This window comes from Athalia rosae, chromosome 1 (assembly GCF_917208135.1).
Source record: "Athalia rosae chromosome 1, iyAthRosa1.1, whole genome shotgun sequence".
Classification (NCBI taxonomy): Eukaryota; Metazoa; Arthropoda; class Insecta; order Hymenoptera; family Athaliidae; genus Athalia; species Athalia rosae.
The window spans coordinates 27,419,533-27,437,170 of record NC_064026.1 but is presented as its reverse complement, the minus strand read 5'-3'; the positions used below and the strand labels follow the sequence as shown (position 1 = coordinate 27,437,170).

At 39.8% G+C, this 17,638-nt stretch overlaps 1 protein-coding gene across 1 annotated transcript in view; it reads left to right on the top strand.

The window, feature by feature from the left end:
- The window catches only part of LOC105692011 (disintegrin and metalloproteinase domain-containing protein 10-like), a 123,614-nt gene that overhangs the window by 52,613 nt on the left and 53,363 nt on the right, over positions 1-17,638 (top strand). The window lies entirely within an intron of this gene.

Genomic DNA, 17,638 nt, shown 5'->3' with positions numbered 1-17,638 from the left:
CCCTAGGAAATGTATGTTTGAATACATAAAGTTTCTCGTCTAAGGAATATTGGCGGCGTATTCCGATTCTCTGATTACCGAAGTTAGACAGAGTGAGGGTCGGAGGGAGGGAGGGAGGGAGGGAGGGGGGGGGGGGGCACGGATACTTTCATACCTATATAGCCCACTACCGACAGAGATTTATTGTAAAAGTTGTGATTGTATAACCAACCAAGCTACTATATAGTATACCATTGCATTCGCTCCTATATAAGAAGTTGAAGTTTGCGTCTCCAAAGTTATTGCCACGATCGACTCGCGGAATTTCTCATACCCTCCTTCCCCCGAACCTGTCGTAATTTGAGGGTCTCGTATAACCGAGAAAAATAAGCATGAGATCCCGCAGTGAGGAAAAAAAAAAGAGCTAAAGGATTACGCTTATAAATTTTTCGTCCTGATTTTTGAGTCAGAAAATTCACATCGCGCAGCGCAAATATGTGAGAATATGAGATACCAGAATCACATCGAACATCAGAATGATGGAGTTTGTCGCCTGAGAATATATCAGCATCTCTGGTCGGTCGTCGAAAGTAATGTCAAGCCTTGTACAGCGTAGGTTGGGTAGAGAAAATTCTGGCGACACATCGGCGGTTGAAATTCAATAAGTTTCCTCATCCATTTACGTCGAGGATCGTCCGATGTAACTGTAATATAGACGTAGAGAAATGACGCACAGGGTGTACCGTTTTAATTGGACCGTTTTGATCACAAGCAAATGTCCGATTGTACCTGAAAAAAAATTGAAAAGTTGACGTCAAATCGGTCTCGCCACGAGGGAAGGAAAAAGTGGTTTTCACCGGTAGAAATGGAAAAATTCCCAATTTCTTTAGTTTTCAAAAATTTTGGGCATTGAATCGAGTCTGACAACGTATACAGTTGCGCGGCCTTTTTCTTCAGACCTGTTGATCCCATTTCACGTTTTCCGCTTTGTCCGAATCCAAAATTAAAAGTATGGAATTCTGTATGAAAAAACCGAACTTACCTTGACGAGGTTGATTAAAAACGTTATGCATTCAAAGAAATCGGTAATAGAATCTTCCGAAAGGAAGGAGAAAACGGGGGTGCGCTCTCGGCGTCTATAAGAATAAATTGAGAAGCATGAGAAGAGGTGTTTGACGTTTGTCGGAAACAATGGAGAAATCTCTCGACGGTTTTTTTCATGAAAAGTAAGTGGCGGGAGAATTACAGATAAAAGCGCGAAGCAAGATATTGCTGTCGTTGCTGCTACCGTTTCTTTTCTGCCGACCACACTTCGCAACTCAATACTTTGTTCTTCTTCTGCTTCTCTCTTCGATTCTTAATCATTTTTGGATGAATTATTATTTTTTTTTTTGTTTTTTTTTTTCTATTCAATACGATTCATTCATTTTTTCGAAATGTTGAGAAAAAAAATTGACAAAACGAAGTGGTTGCATCATCTAGCTGGATTTTGCTTGCTAGTTTCGGATAGGTGCTCCATGTGTGCGTAAAATAGAAAAATCGTTTCTGTTCGAAGTTAGCTCTCCAAAAATATATCATCGATCGTACTATTGTACTATTAATCCGCACGTTTCGCCCATAACTGATTGGGCTGAAGATTTTTTACCCTGCCGAGCAGATCGTACGCTACAATATCTGTCCAGAGTTCGAGAGCCCTGAAACAAGTTTACGCGAAAATCTGAAAAGAAATTAAAAGTGAATCCTGTTGACATCTTCTTTCTATGAACGCCCACGAACACAAGCCTCCCGACCCTTTTAGGCCGCAGGGCTGCTCCCTCCCCTCCTCGTTCTTTTATATTGTTCGAGTCCTTCTCTTCCTCTTTCTCTTATTTCTTTTCCCTGTACTTCTTTTTCTTCTTTTCGAGCATCCACGTCTACTCGCGTCAAGTGCAGGCCAACTTTTAATCTAGTTTCCTCTTCGTGCGGCTAACAGCGCACAGTCGAATATGTACATATATATACGTATATATATTCACTGATTGCTGCCGTTACGTGGAGGAGGTGAACGCCGTCGCTTCATGCTCATCCCCCTCTTCTCGGTTTTTTTTTATTCTTCTATTTTTCACCCCGGCAAACCGCGGAGATCAGAATGAAATCTTGGTAAAATTTACACGACTTTTACAACCTGCAGCACCCGCAGAATCTCCCTATTTTTTTTTTTTCTCCTTTAATTCATTAAACGCCCGTTAACTTTTCCCATAGGAAATTTTTATAGCCTCATAAAACGATTACACCTCTCCAAATTCCAAAGACCGATATCTTACTATTTGGTTTCTCTTCGTCAGATCGCTTACAAAATGGGTTTTAATTTTTGACCGCGCGATAGCGGAGCATAATAATTTTTTTTTATTCGAGAAGTTAAAAATAAATAAATAAAAACGGATGAAAAATTGGGAATTCAAAAAATAAGGGAGAGAAAAGTTGAGGAAGAGAGAGAGAAAATACCGAGACCGAGGAGCGAAGGGAAAGGAACTCTTATTTCATTCCGTTGATTATTGAGGACTCGAATTAAACTTGGAAAGTTTGAAAGCCATGAGAGAAATTGGATCGAATCGAAAATCTCAGTCGCGTCGGATCGCGTCGCGCACATTTCTTCTCTTCTTCTCCTTCGCCGAGACAGACGAAAAAACGAAAACGACGAACCGTGCTCCTGATCCTGAGTTTCCTGACTCGATTTCTTCTTTACGTAATTATGTTTGCCGATGCTCTTTTGCCTGCGCAGAAATGGATTCCGAACTCGAAGCCAAAACTTTTTCACTTAATACATCGATGAATTCATTCACCTCCCGAAGTGTCGACAATTTTTTGGTATACTCGCACCTATACGTACACACCTACTTTCTCCATTCGCGCACAATAGATCTTTCAAACTTGTCGCGGGTCAACGGAATAAAACAAAAAATGAAATCCTTTTTCTCAACCTGGATTGAGAAAATTGTGCAGCTTTCTTTCAGGGACACTCGAAAAATTTTCACCGTTCTTTTCCATTTTTTTTTTTCATTTTTTCTTTTCATTGACGAAGCATCAGAAAAAACTACGTTGCTCATAGTTGTTCGTGCAGTTCATTTTATATTATACAACTTTACGTAGGTATACGTACGTGTGTAGGTAGGTAGGTATATGTACGTACGTACATGGGTATGTTGGTACCGTCTCGCGTCTAGACGTAACTTTAAATTCTTAATCGTGTTCCCCCACGAGAGAAGAGGTAAAAGTGAGAGAAAAATAAAATAAAGGGAAAATGTTATTCCAGAAAGATTTTTCGAGGCAAACATTCACGTATAAAAACGACTACTCGTTGAACGTTGAAAATTTCTTTTTACGCCGCACAAACCACCGGAATCGTGTACAGTCTACTGCCTTTTTCCAGTTTTATGGTTTCGATATTTTGTTTTCGTGCCTTTAATCTTTTTCCACCCCTTTGAGTTTGTCGCAGGAATTGTACAGCGATTCGAAGGTATGGGGCTTATATTTCCTACTTTTGTTAATTATGAGCCGAATGATTCGTATTCTGTAAATCGAAAACTCATGCACACACACACACACACAGGTTCGTTCACAACTGAAATTCGCAACAATGCGAATTATTTGGATTCGCGATCAATGCTGTGGAAATTGTACTATACTAACTACACAGTCATCGGTAGCGACGAGTCCTGCAAATGTAAAAACAAGAATTTTGATAATGAAACAAGAACCCCGCGCAACTGACATTCGTTAAGAAGAAAAAAATTTTTTAGAAAACGGTATCGCGGAGTGACGAACATGATGTCAACGGTAAGAGTAAACTCTTATCTACAAGGGAGACGGTGACGGTCCTGAACTTCATGAATATTTCAACGGAAGTATTTAGACGTCATTCTCCATGGGAAATTTTGATGTCAATCTTCAAGCAAAAAAAGACTCATCTACGATCACGCTGTACGTACAGCAGAAAATATGTACCCAAGCAGCATCTATTACAAAAAGATTACTATACGGGGTGGTTTACAAAAAATCGCTTGGGAGAATCGGTGTGGATGGGGAATGTTACGAAAAAACCGCAATCAGTCGGCTTTCTATTTCACCTCTTTTCAATCATCGTAATGGAAAAGTTCACCGCCGGTGGGCCTAGAGGTATCCAAATATAACCAGCTCTTGAATATTCACCTTTTAAAATAATCGTGTAATATTTGGATTCGGCGAATATCCAGTCTGCGAATGCGCAATCGGACGAACGAGGGGCTTATGCAACGGGACAGAGAAGGTTGAGGTATCATCATCATCATCATAATCAGCAGCAGCAGCAGCAGAAGCACTAGCAGCAGCAGCAGCAGCAGCATCGAGCACCAGCACTGGCTACTCTGTATACACTGCGTTTCCGTGGCTTCGACCAATAGTCTCTGAGCGGAGTACATGTTCTCCTAAGTGATTGGTACCCTACTCACCCTATACCATACCATACCTACCCTATCTACCTACCTACTCAGCCCATCAGCCCATCATCCCATCTCTACCAACTGGCCTGCAGCCAATATTTGTCCAAGCGGATGCTAAGCGCGGACAAGACTCAATTCCATCGCAATTTCCTGCTACTGCACAACTTCGTGTATATGTACAGTTTACATGGATCCACGGTGCCCAACTACTCCCGTCTGATCGACGTCGATTCGTGTCGTCGCCATGGCGATTACATCGAGTGAAGCATGGGAAAAATTACGCACCTCCGATTTCGCGATAATGAAAATTCACTCGACATCGAACACTCGAAAATTAGGCAAAACTTGGATGTATTCCGTTACCATCCAACTACATTTCTTAGGATCACTGAATCCCTGTTCTTCGAATCCCCATTTCCTGGTGTGATAATTTTTGTTGGTAACTGTACGTTTTCACATGGTTTGCGCAAGGATATAACACCGTTACACAAAGGCTCTCACCCCGCAGATTTTACGTACACCTCTATTCGTACATACCTCCAGGGGTTTAGGGAACGAAGAGGGTGGGTATCGATAAGGGGGTGTCAACGTCAGAGAAAGTTATGGCTACGTTATTAACCAACTTGGATCCAGTTTTACTACCCGTACCTTATATGCAACTACGCAGTCATTTTATAGCTCGACGTATAACGTTATATCAGGCGATATTACGTCGGAGCTGGGCAAAAATGGCGAAATAATTATTTCTTTTTTTTTTTCATCTGATTTCTTATTTCTCCCTCTCCTTCACGTAGAATTGAAAAAGGATTTTGCCGTTACGAGGATTCCATGCGTATCAAAGAAAGGAGAAAAATCAGCGTAGACTGCGTTTGAGAAGCGCGCGTTAACGATACGTTCACGTTAACGATGCTCTAACCGAAAACTTGCCTCCGTGGGTTTATATCGGAATTGGGTTTAACGCGATACCAAATCCAATCGCGGCAACGGCATTATCTGATGGAAAGCTAACAAAGTGGCGGTGGAGGAAGTAAATGTATCTTTAATTATCCATCGGGAGATTGGATATCCAATATGAATGTGGTGTAGCATATTAGATATGATACGCGCACGTGTACAAGCGCGCACACGTACGACCGAGATATATTAGCACACGCAAGAGTGAATTCCCGTATGCGGGGGCAAACATTTCGCCCGACTGTAATTACGTGCGTGTATCAATTTGCTGTAAATCTATACGCGATGAACGCCGCTGATTAGCGGGCTCGCAGTTATTCATATCGCTCGATTATTACGTGTGGAAGAAAACGTTCGATTAATATCCTCGAATATCCGCGATGCCATCTTAACCCGATCTTCGGATGTTTCCCGAAGGAAAATTAATACCAATAACTCGTACCGCCGCGACATGAGCTAGTCGAACTGTAATAAGAATCAAATCGGAATATCAAAGTCTCCGAGTAACTTGGTCGGAACTTTAACGAGAGTTTTCGGGGAATCGACATCACGTCGAATTTCCACCGTACGTCTACATCGTTAGATATCCTCAGCTGTTATTTGCCCCGCGTCCTTTAGCGCGTGTCTTATCGTGAGGCGGTGTCTCGATGCTCGTTCGTGTAAGATGCGAAGTAAAGAGAATTAGAGGGGGTTTCCGAATCTGGTACTAGTTGGCATGTTGGAAAGCTCAAGTTCAGTCTAGCATTGTAACAGAAATTCTCAGACATCGGCTTTACACTGCAAGCTCCTGTACCGGTCTAGCTGCGGACTAGTGACAGTCGCTCGAATTTCAACGATAGGATAGAAAATGGCTTTGTGAGAAGACGTGTTCCATACCTTGGATCGAATCCCCGTGTACCCGCACACATATCTCGGACTTGACTGTAGACGAGAAGACTTTTGCTCGAACACATTCCGAGACTTCTGTGTCATATCAACGGCGAGAACTTTTTCACCGTTTCGTCGAGGGTAATTTTAGTTATTGTTAGGTGTGAATTTTCTCACATATTAATGGAAACAGGGTTTTACCTGCGCTGTCTCACTTTTGAACGTTTCCAACATAAATAGCATCTAAAGACCGAAAATTACCGTGCGTGGATTTTGTTTTGTTCTACCTATACCGATTTGGCAATCCCAGCTTAACGTACCGATTTCGAAAGGACCATTTTTTTTTTTATGCAACCAGCCAATTTATCTAGCCCGTTCATATTTATATTTTTTTACTTTTCCATCTTCCTCTTTCCCGCTTTTCCCTCGGCGATGTATATGTACATATTTTTCTGGTGGAAAGTAAATTTTTAGCTCTACTTCTCAGAGTCATATTTCAGAAGACCTCCTCGAGTTTCAGTCCTACGACTACCGTATCGTACCCAACCCAGAGAGACCTAACCTGATCTAACCTACCCAATTCTGAAACCCCCGACTCTTCCAGCAGTTTCTGCTTGCAGGGCGGGATGCTATGAATATCATTACTCTTTTAGTTTCCGGTTACAAATTGTCTGACCCCGAATGACGTCGTAGCGTTTTTCACCGAAGACGCGACGTCGCGTTGCTGTTTTGCTATACAATTTTCATATCCTACCCACGACCGTATAAACATCGCTCAAATAAATCATCCGGGACACGGAAATTCATCCAATTAATAATTATAACAGCCAAAGAATTTCTTTTTCCATTTTCATGCTCAAGGCTTTCGTACGAGAAATTTCATTCCCCCAAGGGAAGGTATCACTCGCGATTTACATTATACCTTTCCTCTTTTCGTCTCTGTTTTTTTTACGCCATTTCTTCTGTTACGTGCATTTCACGTTCAAAACAATATTTATGAGAAAATGAGAAGAGAAAACTACAGACCGCAAATATCTCCTTCCGCTTCTGACTTCTTTTTTCCAAAAGCTATGTCAGAAAACCATTTCATTACTACAGTTTCCAGTATTTGCGAAATATCAATTTCGCTTGGAAAAAAAAAAAAAAAATCTCATCTGATGCCTCGGGATTCAGTACGTTGCTACGTTTTGACAGCCGATGACATGAAGTTGGGACAGTCATTACATTCAACGTCGTGATATTTCATGAGTCAAATAACAGAGGTATATTGTGCATGGTTGTATGGTTGTACGTATGACTCGACACAGCGCCCATATGTCCTATTCACTTTTGTTCACATATGCACATACGTCGTATAATCTGAAAATAAAAAAAGCATCGACAAGAAGAAAAAATAACTGCTTCGTCTGCAGACCGTCAAGTAACAAAAGTGGAAGGTAGTAGTAGAAAATTACATATCAAAGGCACAAGCGTGACACAAATAAATTCAATCGATTTAGCTGTGTCTATATTTTATGTGTTTGCTTTTACCTACCTAGGACAATTTGTAAAGCCATACGTCGTGGAATACGATCATCGGTGTTATAGAAACTTCTACTGAATGATCCAGGTTCGATATTCCCACTCCACTTTTGCTTCATAAGCGGAGAAAAAGCCAAAGAAAAAAAAAAAAAGAAACAGAAATCTTAAGCATCAGATCTTATTTCTGTCTTTCCTTACCCATTATCCAGAATTACTTCTGATAATTAACGACGAGATTTTTTACCCTCCTAGAATCTATAAAGTCTGACGTAAAACGCCGTATGCTAGGCAAGTTTCGTTCCCCTGTACGATGTGCTGCAACGTGCAGGTGTGGACACGTACAAGTGTACGTATAATGTATATAATGTATACGCCTGTGTATACATATATGTATATGAAGAATCGAGACAATAGGGTTGTTAAGGTATTCTGCTTGCTCACGTTCCGTTCGTCGTTACGTTTTAGTGGTGTCATAAAAACCAATACGACGAGGGATTCCCCTGGTATTTTTCCCTCTTTTTCCTACAGATATATAGCAGGTACGTTTACGTTCGTTTCTCTTCTCCTAGGTTATATCCAGATCCTCCTCTCCCTCCCCTTGCATCCCCTACCCCCGGTACCTCAACATTATAACCTCCCCTCTTTTCTTCCTCCTCGAAGACATTCCGCGGAAATCCGCTGGCTACAAGCTAAACGAACCTCTTACTCTGCAGCCTTAAGTGCTCATCGGATATAAATGTAGGATCAGCTGCGAAAATTGTTCACCAACCAATAAGGAGAATGAAAAAAGGAGAATATATAACGGACCTCAAATAATACGTGGCGATATTGATAGAAACCGCTTCGCCAAGTGTGGGAAAAAAAATTGCATTTTTTTTCAAATTTTCACCATTTTAATTTTCTACCCTCCTCCTGCAGTTCACACGATTCGGTACGAAGCGGTTGAAAGTGGTATGAATATGTTTTGGCGGTGAAAATTTTATCATTACATCATTATTGTTATCATTTTTGCCCGAGGAGTATCAAAAGTCTCTTCAGCACCCTCTTTCCGGTCTTTCAAGCCCACCCCGCTTTGAATTTCGATCAATATCAAGTTTTGCCCTTCTCCGAGGACGACGTTTTTTTCCCCATTTTATTTTATTATTCCATTTTTTTCCCCCCCTTCTCGCCTCTTGGAATATCTATCATTTCTTGATTACTCCTTCTTAACGATAGCTAACTCATCCTTCTTCAATTCCTTATGATACCGACGTCGACTACTACGTCGCCGCCTCTGCCTGCAGAAGATGTTTGCACCGAAGAGGGAAAACTCTTCACTCGCGCTTCTTCCGTTTTCTCTTCTCGCCACTCGGCAAAAAGCTTCGCAGCAGAGATAAGCGCGCCTCTCTTCTTTGAATGTGTACGTTCATTTTCCGTCGGGGATTTTTTTTACAATTTATTTTTTTTTCCTCCCTTTTCTTTCCTATTTTTTTTTTGTTTCTTGCATAAATAATGTACGAGAAAAAATACAGCGTCGTATTCGATGAGGGGTTACGAAGAGATTCGAGACTCTGAATCCGATAATCGATTCGACTAATTTATACGGTGCATTTTATGGTTACATGTACACGTAATGTGATGTTATTATCGAACCGCAATCACTCGATACAAATATACAGCCAACAATTTACTTTTCCGCAAAACAATTGGGGAGCAAACTCTCTGTATACTTATGGTGACTATACACTAAATTCAGAGGCAATTTTCTAACCGTTTAGTTGCACGCAAAAGTCATTCGAATTGCCTTTTCCCACTTTTACAGCAGCGCATGTATCGACTATATTTCCTTTATTGCTGTATTTAAGTACATGTATGTACATATAGTATATACATTATATATCTATCCGTCAATACAATCGATCTTCGTACATATATACCTGTATAGATACGGTATTCGTATATATTTACGTACAACGAGGTACGAACTATTCTTTGCTTCCGGATACATCCTCCTCTCAGATAACTGTACCGCGCAATTCTTATCCTGTAAGTAAAAGGATAATTGAGAGTAAAAACAAACGAAACAAAATGATTCTGACTTCACGTTCTGGCAGCGGGCAGCGACGGATAATGAGCAATTAATTGCAGGTCTCGCTCTTATTTTCACCGTACAAAATCGTGTCATGTATCTACGCCGAACGATTTCCACCGTGCACCTGCGCCAAGAATTCGATAGATTTCTCGACGAAAAAAAAGTTCCCATTATTTTATCTCCAAATATTTCTTCCACGTTATCCTGAAATCAAAAATATTTCGCCACCGTCGTTAATGGCCGCCGGGTCTTTCTATTTTCTTATAATTAATGTGGCAATTATTTTCCGTTTTTCTGTACACTCGATTTCTTTTTGCTATTATATGTACGTACGTGGGATGCACCGATAAATCGATTACCGTAAAAGGGTTGAAAATTAAAAGTCTCGCGCGGATAACGTGCAAGAGTGAATATATTGTATAAAAGTGGTCTCTAAAAGCCTTTTCCGCAGCACTCCTTATAGAAATTAATTCAATTATCTCTTGTTTTTTCCTTTATTCCTTTTTTTTTTTTTTCCTTTCATTTTTATCATCCTTAAATTTTTTTCGCCGACATTTTTATTTCACTTTTTAAAAAGGCTCGCTGTGCCTTTCTTCCTACGTTATAACCGCCCACCGCCGAGAATGAATTTTGCTTTTATCCTTGTGAGCCAGTGGGTGGGAGCGCGTGCGAAAGCTCAAGCTGATAGTGATTATGCAAATGCAACGTTTGCATATTGTGGACTTTCTGGGCTCATATGCATATATTTTTGTTGAAATATATGAATTTCTTCCTTTATAATGTGTGCTCCTATATATTTTCATTTTACATTATTCTTTTCTGGATTTTTCTTTTGTTTGTTTTTTGCTACTTCTTTAAAATTATTTATTTTTTAATTTTTTTTTTTTTTTAACCTTTTGTCAGATATTACGTTTCTATTATGCTTACGGCTTTTGTTTGATAATGTATTTTTTAGTGCTTCTATGTATAAGAAATTTTATAGAGTCGGAACGGAAGCCCCGTCGCGCGTCGCGACTTTCTGCCCGCTGCAGCATAACGTACCTATACCGATATTCCGGCAGTTCCGCACGGTAGAAAAGTATAGAAGCTTCGGTGTAATTAATTAAGGAAGTAGCAAATTGCTTCGTTCACCTTAGTACCTGGGCTGCTCTATACCGATGATTTCTGCAGAAACGTTCGCCGGCGTTGGTTATATCAACGCCCTGCAAGCTCGCTCGTTCACTCGCTCGCTCGATCGTTCCATTCGTTTACTCGAACGGCTATGTACACGTGGTATGTATCTATCTTCCGCCCCGCAGCATCCCTCCCGGAATATTCTTGGTCGAAGGTGAAAACCATCCGGTCTTAAGCGCACCTCGAGTGCCCATTAAACGATCCCATTTGCTTCCGAAGTCGATTTTCTACCGAATGTATCATATATACCTGTGTATATACGTACGTACATTCACCGCTAGCTCCTCCCTTTTCTTCTTCGTCTTGATTCTTTTTTTTCTCTTTTTTCTTTCACTCTTACTACACCCGCGAGTAGAAGTGGGGAAATCTTCTTCTTCGCGCGGGAACCGAAGTTATACCGGTTCGTTCGAGGTGTATATCTACATCTATGTATATTAGCATCGGGTCTACTCTGCACTTCCCCCTAATTCACACTATACCTGTAACACGTGTAACCTACATGTACGTTGGGCATTACAGGTAATTTGGGCGAACCAAAAAGTCACCCTCTTCGATTTTTCCAGCGATTTTTTTTACGATCACACCTCTTGGTTCAGAAGATATGTGTAAATAAAACGAAGTCCAATGAATATGTGTTAATAGGTGCATGTAAAAAGCAGAAGCTGACAGGTAAAAAATGTTCATATAATACAGAGGGTTTGTAATTAAAAAATTGAGAGCAATTAAATCCATTCGACTGTAGTGGTGTTTTTCTGGATTTATTGTTTTTTCCGTCGTGTTCATAGGCGAGCGTTTTTTGTTGCAATATCATGAGCGTGATACCGTTTGCTTCTGTGCGCGCCGCGTGAAAATTAAAAGTTGCAGGAAGGAAAATAAAATACGTATCAGAGTAAAAATGTGCTGGACTTATTTCCTCTGCGAACTTTTACGTCATTTTCGACCGCTGACGCTGCACCGTATGCGTTCAAATTACAACTTCGAGTATACAGAGCGTGGGGATACGGGAGAGACAAAAGTTCAATTTTCACATCGAAAACCGAAACTAAAGCGTGTATAATGTACGGATAAACGTGTGTATATATTCACCTGCAATTGTCAGTCTCTCATTTTTCTCTATTCTCTTTTTTTTGTTCACTACAGTCGAGGAATTCACGCGCTACTCTAATAACTGAGCTTTGCGACTCTGACTCGACTGCGAGACTCTGACTCGACTCCAACTCTGACATCCCGCTACTATTACCAGCTGCTGTCGGATAAACGAAAATTTAATTACAAGGTGGAATTTTATTCATTAAACCGTACAAAACAGCTACACATAGTAAGTGTACCTACTTTTTTATTCCGACCCCGACCAGATACTGTAACGTCAGCCGTCTAGTTTTTCATGTTTGTTTTTCTAATTTGTGCAAATGCACGTGTGAAATTTTCAGATGTTGGATTTCCAAAAAAATATTCGCGTTACGAGCACGCGCGAGTCTTTCGCTTCCGGACTTACATTTGCTTCTCTTATTCATAATTTTCTCTCTCGTTTTCCAGCATCGCTTTGACGACTAGGCGCATAGAGAGACGCAAGTCCCGCGGGTTCGTACACGGTGAATTCTTGCGAAAATTTCTTAGCCACGGCTGATAGTAAAATCTCGTCACGTAACCTTATCGGTTAATTTGGTTTCACACCGTGTAGCTTACGGGTTCCACAGGGAACTCACTCGATTATGAATCCCGCAAGTATCGGCTCTTCCGCGGATATAGTTATAAGCCATAAGGAATCGACGAACGGTGCACGATGGGAAAAGCGCCGTAGCGCCCTGGCATGGCACAGGGAAGCGGTAAAAAAAAAAAAAAAAAAAAAAAAAAGGTTGGGGTTACCAACGACCTTAACCACGTGCTTAAAATGCACCCTGCGAAACTTCGGTGGACCTTTCCGGTTCCTAACTATGGTTCTGACGCTCCTCCAGGAACTGGTAATCCAGAGTCTATGGGATCGTGAAAGAAACAGCGTGCCCGGAAATTCTAATCACAAGAAAACTCTCTCTCTCCCTTTCTCGTTTACCTACTCCACTCTCTCGCGTGAGACCGTTTCCCGGTTTTTCCCATCGATTCGAAACTCGGAAAATTTAATGTACGAGTGCAACGAAATTCCTGCGATTCCTTTTTTCCATTTATAAATGATCCGAGATATGGAGAAGAAAAAAGCAATCGCCGTTTTTACTTATTCGGTTTTTACACGTACCTTCGCGATATTTCTATTGAATCGGCGAATGAATGAATATCGATTAATAATTTCACGCTTTCTTATTTTTTCAAATGCCAAGGGCGTCGTGTTATTACTGTAATGAATTGCATATTGCACGCGTAAATTCGAAAATATGTCAAAGTAAAAATCGCTCAAACTGGACGGTATGGAAATGTTTTTCATATTTTCTCCGGTTCCTTTGTGTTTGTTTTTTCGGTTTTTCAATATGAATTGTATTTATCCGAAATTGCGCTTGATGAACCGGTAACCGAATATTATGCGTCGTTGCATACATTGGATTGTGAACGTATAGAAATATCATCGGAAAACTACCCGCGTGAAACGAATAACGTGTGTTCCGTGAACAATTATTTGTTCGCGTCTGGCCGATGACTCGTGAAGAAATCGAGTCCATCATTACCGTGTAATGAACTTTACAGCGTGGGGTTCTAGTTGGTATATTTTTTCAATAAACAACGATCCTTCTCTCGGGCATTTCTCATGTTACGTCCGTTGATTATACGTCCGTTTTTTTTTTCAAAAAATCATTACATCGGCCGGCTGGCATGAGAGCTGACTCAAATTGGCAATCGGATCATATATGATTTAGCGGATTTATCTGTAAACGGAACTGGACGTAATTTTTTTTAATTATACTTCGTGCTATTAACGAGCTGAATATCAAACGACGTTGTAAATTCGTACGAGTAACGTGAGCTATGGTCGTATATGGTAAACAAGTTTTCTTTTTTTCATTTTCCTCGATTATTTTCTTTTTTTTTTTTTCACTTTTTTCTCTCTGCTTTTTCACCTCGATGAAACGAACAGTTCCCGAGGCTTTCAACGGTTATAGGTATGCGTACACGGACATAGATACTATGCATATTAGGTATACGCGTGCATACGTACGTACGTACGTTCATACACGTATAATCCTATACGAGCACGGATATGGATACGGGGAGAAAAGTTTAAATTGGAAGGGATTTTGCCTTCAGGAATGCGACGATAAAAAAAATGTCGGCCAATATTTTCAAAAGAGGAATGATTTTTTTTTCTCCACTTTCTTTGTTTTCTTTTTCAACTTGTTTGTTTATAATAATGTTTTACGCGACGAATAAATATGAATATTCATAGGCTTCGGGGTATTGAACGAACATACATAGGTATACGTATCTAATTTATACTGGAATAAATCTGAATAACCTTTTTTCTTCATTTTCTTCATCATACACGCGTTTATCTCACATTCGAAATGTCCCGTACTTTAATATTTTCAAAGTTTGTGCTTATAGCCTATTTCGTTTGCACTGAAATACACCGAACCGATTACGACATTGGAAGAAGTGGGGAGAAAAGGAAATGAATGAACTTGATAAGAATGAGAATCCGCGAATGTGCGATCGGGTTGAGAAAAATATGCCCCAGAGAGTTGAGGGCGTGGATTATTCACCGCTAGTTCAGATTTAAATGAATCGTAAAACTTGATAGAATTAAAAGTCGAGCACTTTCTCGATCTCCTCTGCAGTTCGCTCGTCAATGCACTTATACGCTCTACCGTACGTTGATTCCTTTTATGTATGAGTGACTGACTTGGAATTCCGCTAAACTTTATCCTACTATCCATCTTCCCTCTTGCCTCTGTTATATCGTTAGTTGAGTAATTATCATCCCCAATGCCGCGTAGAAGAGTTTTTTCCCTCGATTTCTAATCGTTTCCGTTATCCAGAAAATTCCCATGCTTTTAATTTCGTTACCTCATTTTGGCCGACGCACATTAACGACGTCGTGAAATCGAATGTTATTCTGCCCTAGCATATGGTGTACATGTCAGAGCGATAATTTTTCGAAAATTGAATCTTCCCTTCGGAAAATTTTCTTCCTTGAAAATCCGAAGCTATACATTATGCGTGAAACTGATTTCTGGATGTTTTTTGCCCCCCTCATTCGAATAAGGTTATCTATAAAGAATATTATATACACACGTTTTTATGCATAATATGGCCAGAGTCAAAAAAGCGGAAGAGAAAAAACCGAGAGGCGGTTTAAGGTAAAATTTTTTAGAAACGATACCTACATTAAAGTGTCTACGGTGTATTAAACCCGCTGCACAGAGATAAGAAAATAAAAGAAAAAAATTACGGTGGGCAGATAGGGATGGGGAGTTCTTTTTTCAAATAAACTCGTCGACGTTCACGAGCCGTGTGCGAATACGAAGCAACCGTGTTATATTGGTATGGTGTATAGGTATATTTTTACATTTTGTTCAAACATATAATTGCGGGCTCACCGTTTATTCACGTGATTTTTTTTTCTTCTTTTTGTTGTGTGAAAATCTGAACGATCATTCGCGTCTCGAGTAGAGATATGTATATAATACGTATGTATGTACATATATATATATATATATATGTGATAAACGCTTTTGCGTAGTCCGCATTCAAACGACGTTTTCGTTTATTTTTTCTCAAATTTTTTTCTTCCGTTTTTACACCGTTGATCATTTTACGCTATACGTACAACGTATCGTGTTGCAATATTGTTGGGAATAAAATATCCGCGATACGGTATAAAACACTGCAGTAATTTTTATTTGAAATTCTTTTGATCATCCGATGCAATATATAACGCACCTATATGTGTCTGAATTTTTGCAGCAATTTTTATGTGTCTTTACTTTATATTTTTTTTTATAGGTTCGTATGTAAATATATAGTATGATACGTGTGAAATATATGCTAAACTTATTCCCGCATTTCAATTTAAGCCGCGCTCGAGTCTGGTCTTCTGAATAAATAAAGAAAAATATCACCGGTCTCCTGCCCTGATACTGACAAAAAGAAGAAGGTCGAATGAATGAAAGTGTGATTAAAGCATTTTCCATTACTCCCGATTTAGCTGAGAAAATTCCTGTACTGCGAACATACGGAAACAGAAGGGATATGAATCGCGTTTCCCATTTCTATACTTCACGCATTATCATAACTATACGTACAATATGCCTAAGAAATCTCGTACGAGGCGCATAAATTTGATAAATGAATTTCTAGTGACTAATTTTTGTGAAGTTGATGTTGGATAAATTTTTATCAGAAATAATAAAATTCATTTCTATCTTTACATGAAAATCTGCGAATTCTTGGATTTCTACTTCAACGTTATCAAAAGAGAAATTCTTTGCGTCAGTATATGTAAGAACCGCCATTGATCAAAGATAATGTAATAATATTCCACTCCGAGTTGGTTTTTTTTTTTTTTTTTATTCCTCCTTTAATAAATTGCGAGCACTTCATTGACGGAGTAATATTGGCTTGAAATTAATTAATTGTACAGCATTATTAATTATCATATAACACTTAATTAGGGGCATACAGATTTTCGTACTCATTATATATTAACAAAAGTCCTCTTCTCTTTCTCTCTTCCCTTTCGCTCTCTCACAAAGCGATTTTAATCAACGCGCCAGAGGTTCGAGTGCTCTGGACAGGCCGCCGATCATCCCGATTCCTCGCTTTTTTTGATCCCCTTATAGCTTCGCCTCCCCTCCCCTCCCCGTCTACTTCGCCTCTGCTCCCCTCTCGACAAAACCGGGACACAACTTTCTGATAACTCATGTAAATTAACCATCTAGCCGTTAGAACCGCGAATTTCATGCTTCGAACTCCTAATTAACTTTTCAGCTCAACGGACTCATTGAATTTAAAATGAACAACAATAAATCAAAACTTCACTCAACACGTCGTACATCATATCGGCAGGGTTTCTTACATTCGTACCGAGTGTTAATTTTGTGAATTTCGTAAAAAAGCTCTGTTCATTTTTATTTTTCTCCCGTCGTTTTTGTCTCAACAAATTACCGATAAGAGCGTTAAAACGTTTTTCGGCAGACTGGGTGGATAAATTCTGCGAACGTCGTGACGTTCGGACTTCATTTCTGACGTTTTTCTAATGAACAACTGTAATTAATAAACTTTCATGTCGAGATCAGCTGTTTAGTATACACAGAATTTCCCCACCATGATGTAGCTGAGCGGCACCATCCATTTACCTACTTTCAACAACCCCCTGCGTATAGTACCACTCTCGTTAAGCTTCGCGTGGATAAACTCAGAACTGACGAATTATGAGTTTATATATAGACGTACTTGCAAACATACGTACGCGCGAACATATGTACAAACATACATGCCCATCCGTACTGTACTGTAATGCACATATTGTGACACGACTCACCAACGCCACTGGTGCTGTACGTACCACTTATCTTATTACCGAATAATTATGCGCCTCCCTAGCCTACAAATTCGTCTCGTGGGGGATGAAGGTTTCATTTGAGAAAAAAAAAATTCTTAGCCGTTCAATTTGCTGAATATAATCGCCTTT